The 10150-nt window shown below is 40.5% G+C and overlaps 1 protein-coding gene across 1 annotated transcript in view; it reads left to right on the forward strand.

Annotated features, from left to right (window-relative positions):
- The window catches only part of LOC145413628 (putative neural-cadherin 2), a 276011-nt gene that overhangs the window by 30804 nt on the left and 235057 nt on the right, over positions 1–10150 (forward strand). The window lies entirely within an intron of this gene.

The following is a 10150-nucleotide window of genomic DNA, read 5'->3' on the forward strand; positions in this document are numbered from 1 at the left end:
TGTACACACGTTACGCATCATTTTTATGCATTATACTAGTGTTTGATAAGTTATGTTCCCTTTCTACTCCCCTTTACTCGTTATTTTAATTTTCACAGTTTCTTGCTTTCACCCTCTGTAACTCAGTTTGTTAATCTGACTAGTTCCATTACTGTATTTTAGACGTATATTTTTTTCTGACGCATTATATCTTTTGACTCATATTACATTTTACCGATTATGCCCTGTATTGCTTGTTGATACATTCTGTTGCCGTACTTTTATACGCATTATATGACTTTCTGATGCTTTGTTGCCTTTGACTCAATTGATTTTGTGAATGTATCATGCATTATATTGCTTTTTTGCACATGGAGTTGCTACTTGACTCAGTAGACTCCCTTTTAACATGTATTCAGTTATGACATAGTGAAGGCTGTTCTCTGTTGGCACAATCAGCTACAAATGACATATCTGTATACTTGGTTTTATAGAGTAATACAGTTAAAAATTGTACGTAAGCACAAGAATCTGCTGTCGTCGGTAAGCATATGTGTTTAAAAATATTTTTCAGCACAACCGTCACCAAATAACTATGAACCGAATCAACATTCACCTCCAGACTCGATCAAATGAAAATAAACAAGATTATTACAGCGATCTGAAATCAGCTACAGAAGTCGATGAGCATTCTCTTATACAATCATCGTTAACTGTCAAAAAAAATAAATAAATGAATAAATTGTAGTTGTGTAATCACAGTCACCCGCAGTTATTTGTCAACACAGTCATTTGCAGTTATTTTTTATTACAGTCTCTTAATAATTTGCAAACTTTATCTTCTACGAGTATAAGCACCAGATCACCTGAGTTTTGTCACTGTATTAGCCATCTTGAAAAAAGAATCATATAAAAAGAAAGTGATAGACGGTAATAGATGGGAAAGGCAGATAAAAGTAGGTAGGAGGGATTAGGGTGTTGGTGGGACGTAACTGGGGGAGTATGCTAAGTGAAGTTTGCCATGGTAAGGAGAGTGATAATGTGTAAACCAAACATTTCTCCATGAAGTTTGAGGAGGGGGGATGGGATGGGTGGCGTTCACTGATAAAAATGGACTGGGATGTTGGTGGTGGTCGGACATGGGGGATAAGTTATGCTTATTAAGACAAGTGGGTGAGTTATGGGGGACGATGTTGGGTTTGAGAAAGTTTTCGTCATAGGATTTTTATTTTAAAAAAAAAAAAAAAACGTGTGCATGTGGAGGGGGGGGGGGGATCGTAGAGGAGTGTTTGATACGGATTAAGATGGAAGTAGATGGTAATACAGGACGGAAATGGTACACACTGAGGTTACAGACTTAGTGAAAATTTAAATCAAGGTTTTCTCCAAGGACAACAAAACAGAATACGTACACGGCGCTCCCATTCCTGGCATTTTTCAGCTATAGAAGAAGTACAGTTTCATTATGTTAAATAAATAGACACCGATTATAAACCTTATGGTCGTACAGAAATCCGAATTACCCGATCCATTCCTGTGACATTGTTTTCTGTTTTAGTCGTGCCATCTTCATAGGGTTATTTTCAGCTAAGGAGAGACTTCTGGATCCGGTAGGGTTAGAACTAGCCTAAATTACCCCCCTCAGTAATAGAAATCCTTCCTAAATTGAGTAAAAATTGTCTGGTGGTTGTAAGAATAAAATACGAAATACGTCTTCAGAGTGAAGTGGATAAACACATACGCACTTGCCCCACACAGCCAACCCCTCTCCGTTCAAAAAAGACTTGGCACTTAAAAAGCAATAATTAACCCACACTGCGCGTATGAAAATAGTGTAGCATTAATATCCACCCGTCTGTGCGGCCACAATCCACTCCACATCAGAAGAGTAAGCTTAATTTGTCGTTGAATTTAATTATGTACTGTAATCTCATATACCGTCCTCTTCGGTAATGTAGGCATTCATCTTTTCTCATAATACATAGAAAATTGTATTTCCTCCCTTTAATGCAAACAAATTTATACACAAATCAAAAGTACTGTGGAGGAAGCCAGAAGAGGAGGAAGACCTTGGAAAAGATAGAAAGATGGTTTGAAAGAGATGCGGAATCAGAGGTGTGAGCATCCATGAGGGCGAGAGGTGTGTATGGAGCATATCAGATTGGAACTGGGTACTTTATAAGGGGATGTCTCGCGGTTAACGATCTACAAGTACTCGAAATGAAAATACTGAGAGAAACCCTATTTCAGTAGGGTGTGTTCGAGGATGCGTTTAGCCTATGACAGACGAGACCGAATGTGAGTGAATAGACTCGTAGTTCCACTCCTCTGTTTCCGGACTCCACACCGTTGGACTGGGTAACCCAGCTGACATGTAGACTTTTGTATAAATGTGTAAAATTAATTTTTGTATTTTGTGTAAAATAAACGATATGTAAAGTAATAGAATTTATCAGTAATGTACAAGAAAGTCTGATCTTGATTAAGAACTGTCATGCATGGATGGTTAAAAAGTGGACAGAACCGTGGATGAGTCGATATCTAGATGGATGGAGAGATGAATGGAAGGATTGATGGATTAGTAGATGAACAGATGCATGGGGGCATAGAGGGGTAGATGGATGGATGCATGCCTACATACATACATGAATACGTAGATAGTTATATGGATGAAAGGATGGGTGGATGGAACAATGGATGGGTGGATATGTAGATTGATACATGGATAGAGAGAGAGGGACAAATCGATGCTCGAGTAGATGGATGCCTGGATAGATGGATGAAATAATAGATAAATAGGTAGATATAGATGGATTGATATATCTGAATAGATGACAGAATAGACTGACAGCAAAATTGAAGGCTAAATAGATAGGTCGATCGATAGGCAGTTTGGCAGAACCTCAGCTTGGTCAACTTCGAAGTCTAACAAACCCTTACAGTATATTGGTAACAACAACCCACGTCGCTCATTGGTCAACAAACGTCAAGGCGAGGTCAGTAAGGTCATGGATAGGTCAAGGACACGTAAGGGAAGTCAGGACAAGTCAAGGAAGGTCAAGGAAATTTAAGGAAGGTCAGGGGTGGTCAGTGATGGTAAGGAAGGTAAAGGAAAGGCAAGGGAAGTCACGAGAGGTCAAGGAAAGTTCGTGGAAGTCAAGGAAGGTCAAGCAAAGTCACTGGAAAGGAAGAGAGGTCAAGGAAAGTCGGTAAAAGTCAAGGTCGGTCAAGGAAAGGCGGTAACAGTCAAGGCAAGGCGTGGAAGTCAAGGAAGGTCAAGGAAAGCCGAGGTAATCAAGCAGAATCAAAGCAAGTGAATTAAGATGAAGCGAAAACAAAGGATGTGTTGTGGTACAAGGGTATGTAAGCGGATGCATATGAACATCACTCTGCCTGCCTCCTGAACCGGCCTACACTCGCCTCTCCAATTACTAGTGGTGGGGCGCAGGTGAGGGGGGCGGGAATCAAGTGTCCATCACGCCCACAACACAGCACAACTAAATTAACGACCGAAGGACTGCCACCGACCCTGCGTGCGCGAGTGTACACAATATATATAGCCAATGTATGCATGGTGTAGTATCGGTCAGCTTGCACACGCTCGGCATAGGTGGGCAACTCTACTATACACGTTCAGGCCATGTTTTACGGATGAAGGGCATCTGACCCGTGCGGTCAAGAAACACCACTATTTATTTAATAACTGACCCTCCTCCACGTGATGCTTCACGGACAAGGTGTATAGGTGTGGACGGCTTTTGGAATGTCGGGTGAGAAATGCATATCAAATATTGTCTTGAAGTGGATGGGTTTGTGAATAAGAGAGAACTTGCACACCTGATTTGTTATCGACGCGGGAGGCATCTGTCAAACTTGCCTGTGGGGAAGCGGATATTGGGTGCTTGAACAATGGTCCTTGTTAGCATATGGCGGCATAATATGGTGTTAGTCGGTAGTCTTTGCATACTATTCATGATTTTGTAAACTTGACACAGACCACTGTTGAATAAAGGCCCCTCCTACTGATCTCTGCTCTGACTTATTGGCTGTTAGCTTGCACCAACCAATTCAGAAAATATGCGGATTTCGTCTCTATACCACGTTTTATTTCAGCCTTTTTGTCTCACTCCATCTCTGTGTTGCCATAGTTACCTCATTTGTTCATATGTTACCTGTAGTACGAGGGAGGCGACCTTCCCGTATCAGGTGTCTACTGTCTCATGTTAACGTTATTTGAAGGAGCTTGGCAAGACTCCAGGTTTCCGATGCTTGTATTTGAAAAGGAGTGGCTGATTATGTACCTCCCCCCCCCCTCTCTCTCTCTCTCTCTCTCTCTCTCTCTCTCTTTCGTCATGTCCCTATTCTTCACGACGTTACTCAAATTGCCAGAAAACCCTCCATCCCATTCCTATTCCCTGTTTGCTTTCCCCGTCATGAACTGCTGCCGCCTGAACTGCCTGTCCTTAAGTATATTTGCTTCACAGCATCCTAATTAATTTACTTCTTAATATCACGTCAACAACCCAAGGAAATTAATGCAGGGCTGCCTTCAGTCACGCGTGTGTCGCCGGGTTACGTGTGAATTTGAAAATTCTTTGGTTAGTAAGTCAGTGAAAATATGTTATGATTTGTTCCTCAGGCTTGTAAGGTTAATTTTCTCTGTTTTGTGAAAGTTATGTCGTGATGTATTTTACCAGCAGGCATTTTACGACTGGCTTTATTTGTGTGTGCGTGTGTGTGTGTGTGTGTGTGTGTGTGTGTGTGTGTGTGTGTGTGTGTGTGTGTGTGTGTGTGTGCGCGAAAGAGAGAGAGAGAGAGAGTCAGTCGGCATTTACTTTCATCACCTTCATGCTTTTGATTTTCTTCCAGTCATTTCGCTCTCAAAAAACAGCTTTTCGTGTCATCTTAGTGTTGTATTCACTATCGCTTATTTTCACCCGTTGGATATTGTCAGAGGGAAATTCAGTCGTCTACCATTTGATCCTTTCAGCCCGAGTGCGCCATTTTTTTTTTTTAGTATTGCTCTTTCCTTACGATATTATGTCGTTTAGAACAGAGCTTTTACCCACACTTCCCCGAATTAACTAAATTTGCCAGAATTTGAAGACTGGAAGTGTAAACCAACAAGAAATAATAAACCAACAGAATACTTGAGATAGGAGGAATAAACCAGCAGAATACGTGACATAACAAGAATAAACCAAGAGAATACGTGACACAGCAAGAATAAACCAACAGAATCCTTGACACAGCAAGAATAAACCAACAGAATACGTGACACAGCAAGAATAAACCAACAGAGTATGTGACACAGCAAGAGTAAACAAACAATACGTGACACAACAAGAATAAACCAGCAGAATAGGTGACACAGCAAGAATAAACCAACAGAATAGGTGACACAACAAGAATAAAACAGCAAAATAAGTGATAAAGCAAGAAGAAACCAACAGCATAAGTGATCTGGCAAGAATAAAAATCAACATAATGCTGGCACAGCAAGAATAAACCAACAGAATACGTGACACAGCAAGAATAAACCAACAGAGTACGTGACACAGCAAGAATAAACTAGCAGAATAAGTGATAAACAATAAGCCAGCAGAATAAGTAATAAAACAAGAATAAATCAGAATACTTCATTTGATTTAAGTGGGTAATCTTATGATCAGGCGACGTATTTTAGCGGTTTATTCTAGCTACCTATTGACGATTTATTCAGTTCAGATACAACCGCTGGAAGTGAAAAGGTAAGTGAAGGCTGTATCTAACCCTTCCAGTTCGAAAATCTGTCTTAAGTCGATTAAAAGTGTCGCGAGAAACATGAATAGTTAAGAATACGTCATTGTGTTAATCTTTTCACTGCTAGGATTTTCTTTGAATAAAATCGCCTTACATTAACCCAAGTACCATTGCTATATTCTGCTCTCTTTAACGAGGCGTGAAATTGCTCTCTCTCTCTCCATCTTGAATATCAGGCTGTAAGAACTGATTTAACACTAATATATGGTGTTAGTCGCGGGGAGCTTCTGTGAAAAGGAGTGTAGTGTTGTAGTGGTGGTTTATTCTCCCCCCCACACACACACAAAAAAATGTCCGCCTAGCTCAGTAATCACTGAGAGGCGGCTTGCGGTCCTAACGGACCCAGGATCGAATCCCGGCTGGGGCAGGGAACAGTTTAAGGATTTGAATTTCATGAAAGCAGACTTTCCTGATCTACCAGATGACCCGCCGACATGTCGTAAAAATACCCCCGCTAATACCAATACACCAGTCCTGTATGAGACAGCCCTAGCATGTATTCAATATGGACGGTGGGTGTTAGCGCCGAAGTGGTGACATGTGGAGGTGTAGGAGGACTACTGGGCCTTGGGATAGGCAACTGCCCCCAAGAAATAGGCCCTGAGCCTTTGCCCAGAGTCGGACACAAAAAAAAAAAAAAAAAAAAAAAAACAGAGTGGGTTACTGGAATTTGTTTTATGATACCTTTGAGTGCTGGAATATCTGTGAAATTGGACAAGATATTCCGGTGTCACCCTGAACAAAGTACCCAAATGCTTCAGCAGTAGTGAAGTGGATTAGCCGCTTCACTCCCTTTATGTAATTTAAGCTAGTTCTTTCCCCCGTTTAGTCTATTTTAAGCATTCATTAGGATGGATTTCTGGTGGCAAAGTGGGCAATGGAAGGATAGAATGTACTCCCTCCAATTCAAAATGTCTCTCCTCAGCTGAATAAAATCGTCTGGGAATAGCGAAGAATAAAATGCAAGCAGGTCATCGGATTGAAGGGGTTAAGATCGCTTTATTAACACTGATTTTACTTGATTTTTTTTTTTTTTTTTTTTTTTTTTAGGGGGTTATATTCCAGGTGGTATGGGAGGCATCGTATCACCTCATCGTCAGTGATTTATTTTGCCTATTGCACCTAATTGTTCCCATGTATGTTGTTTATATCGTTTTCATATCGATATAATTTGTATCAGTAACGTACAAGAGGTTATTTAGGTGTGGTGTTCAGAATAATTCGGTGAGGAGACGGTGTTGCGAAATCTCCAGTGCCACTTGCTGTGCGACTCTAACCCCCTACAGTTATATGACGGTTTTCCTACTTTATTCTTACTATCTCCGGACGATTTTATTCCGTGTAAGGGAGACTTTGTGAACTGGAGGGGTTTGATGTAGCTATCAGTAAACCACTTCACTAATGAAAGACTCTCCTTGGCTTAATAATATCGTAGTAACAAGATATTTATTAAAAAAAAAAAATGTGCTTGTGGTGAGGGTGTCTGTCAGTCCTGCTACCACCAAACGATTTTATTTAAGTTAATGCTCTTATTCTGGTGACATAATTTATTGTTTTATTCGTGCTACTTCCACACAGTTCTGTTCAGCTCTTGGCAGATCTTTGCTAGTGAAGGAGTATGTGAAGGCGACATCTGGCCTCTCCTGTTCAAAATGTCTGATGCTGAATGAAATCGTCTGGGGAAATTCACGTCATTCAATTGAAGGAGTTAAGAACATCTCGCATTGGCGTGGCTAAATCAACGCCTTCCGTACGTTGACTTATTTTATTCTTAACCCAACAAGAAGATTTAACTCGGCTTAGGAGAAAGATGTAGCCAAGGGATTAGAAACACCCGTTATTCCAGGTAGATGTTTAGTGATTTAGTCTTGCTGTTACCAGACGATTTTATTCACTTTAAAGACAGACTCAAGTTAGGGAGTTAAAGGTTACGTCAGGTTCTTCCAAAAATCACTCCAGAGATGAATAAAATAATATAGTGGTGGCAATAACGGAATATAAAATGCTATGAGAGAAAAGTGGTTAACCCTTTCCATATAATAACGTCTTTTATTTATGATATCCACACAAAAGCCAGGCATTTTTCTTCAGCGTATAGCGCCGAGGCTTCAAACACTTTCCATCAGTCCCTTCCATTCGATGACGCCCATGTTAGTCTCCGCACCAAAGTGTTGTGAGCTACTGTAATTCTTCCGATTCTTCTTTCATTCCAAACCATTTTTCAGCCTGGCACCATTTCTTTCTTTCTTCCCCAGTTCGCTTCAAACTTGGCACAATTATTCCTTGGTCCAGTAGCTCCAGATTCCTTTTTCTTTTTTTTGTACTTCACTTTTTTAATAGGATTTTTGGGCCAGGATTTTTGGGCCAAACATCAAACCATATAAACATGCAAATTCTGAGATCTGATGTTTTCTTTATGTTCATTAATCATTATGGCAATTTGCACAGAAACATATCATTATATCGTAACTGTGTGGAGACTGTCTTACATTACCTTAGGAATGTTGGGACTCTTGTTTTAGTTTTTTTTTTTTTTTTTCCTTGGGGGTTTAAGTGGGCAGGGTAAGGCTACCTCCTCAGTACATCAAATTTTCATCGACTTTACGTTTAATTCATCTTTTATAAAATTATGTCCTATGAAAGTTTTTCTTCCAGTCGTCTAATTTTGATCCCTTATTCATCACTTAGGTATATGTCTTCTACCTTTTATCTTATTTTATCCAGTATTCTGTCTCTGTTATATTTTCAAATTCTCTTTATATATTTTCTTACATTTTATCATAATCATTATCATCATCATAGCCATCATCGTCGTCGTCGTCATCCACACCAAAATATGCGGTGTGGTTACAGTTTCTCATCTATATATTTTACCACATTATAAGTCTTGTTTCTTTATATATTTCTCTTACATTTTATCGATCTTCACCATCGTCGTCGTCGTCGTCGTCGTCGTCGTCTTACACACCAAAAGATGCGGTTACAGTTTCTCATCTGTTTTTTACCACATTATAGAACTTGAAATTATTGAACTTGTGTTACATTTATGCATCTGTCCTTCTTATTCCTTTATAATATTTTCTCATCTTCATTATCATCATCATCTCGACCCTCATTTCCTCCAAAAGATGGGAGGGTTTACATTTTCTCATCCAGATATTTTTCCCACACACCTGGTGTAATATTCTGTCCATTATTCAGCGTTCTCTCCATTTATTCAACGATTTGTCCAAGTTCGCGGTCCGTGGATTCCTACGCTGCTCGGGTTTATTTGCATATTTCGACTCGGGTTGTGTGGCGAATTTGATGGCCCACCGTTGCCCCCCTCCCTCCAGTTCACCTACTCCCAGTGCCCCCCCTCCCCTATTCCTCCCTAACATATCCATGCCCCCCCTCCTTTGTTCCTTCTTCATCCTCTCCTCTCACCCTCATCTTCACATTCTCCGTCGCCCCCACCCCCCACAATCCCTCTCTCCCATCCCTTATTCCACCTTCCTTCCTCCTGTCACCCCTTCTTCACATCCTTCCTCCTCATCCAACCCCCGCCCCCCCAGACCCGTCTCCCCCTCTCCCCACCGGAAATCTGAACTTGGGGAATTTGAGAGAGAGTGTGCGGAATATGGTGGCGGTGTTGTGGCGAGTTTGTCTCCCGTGTTTTGCAAGTGTTGCGGGGAGTTTACTCGTTGATGATCGTTGCAAGGAAAAAGATGCTTTCCTAGAACTGCTGTGTATGTAGAGTATGAGTGTTATGTGAGGAATGTGAGTGTGTTGGTAAAAAGTGTTTGCATGGAAATATATGTGTGGGGTTTGAGTAAAGGTGTTTGCACGGAAATATGAATATATACTTGTGTTCAGAAGAAGGTGAGGTTCCTGCTAGAAAAAGGCGTTTGGGTGAAAGTATACGTATATGTGTTTGTTGAGAGGGATGTGTGTCAGCTGCGAGTGGAAAAAATGATAAAAATTTGTTGCGCAGAATATAAAATTGTCATTAGACAAGGATATTGGAGGGATGATACTGGTGATGTAGGAAATGCACAAGTTTATAGACAAAGAGGTTGTGTTTGGAAATGTACAGTATTTACCTGCTGAGAGCAGTGTGATATTGCGAGATGAGGGTCATTGCTTAGGTATAGAGAATGTGTGGCTGTGAGGAACATAAGGTTGCTGCTGGAAAAAAAAAAATGTTTATGTGGAAATAACTGTACTGAGAAGGAGTTGTTGCTGGACAATGGGTCATTAATTTAAAATATATATTTGTGCATGTGTTGAGAGGAAATTGGTATTCTTGCAAACTGGAAAGGATGTTGTAGTGGAAAATATGTTACGGAGGTTTAGTCTTGTTCCTGGAAAAAGGTGTTGCCAACACGAT

This window comes from Coenobita brevimanus, chromosome 97, assembly GCF_032717465.1.
Source record: "Coenobita brevimanus isolate Jiangsu-jjx chromosome 97, ASM3271746v2, whole genome shotgun sequence".
NCBI classification, from domain to species: domain Eukaryota; kingdom Metazoa; phylum Arthropoda; class Malacostraca; order Decapoda; family Coenobitidae; genus Coenobita; species Coenobita brevimanus.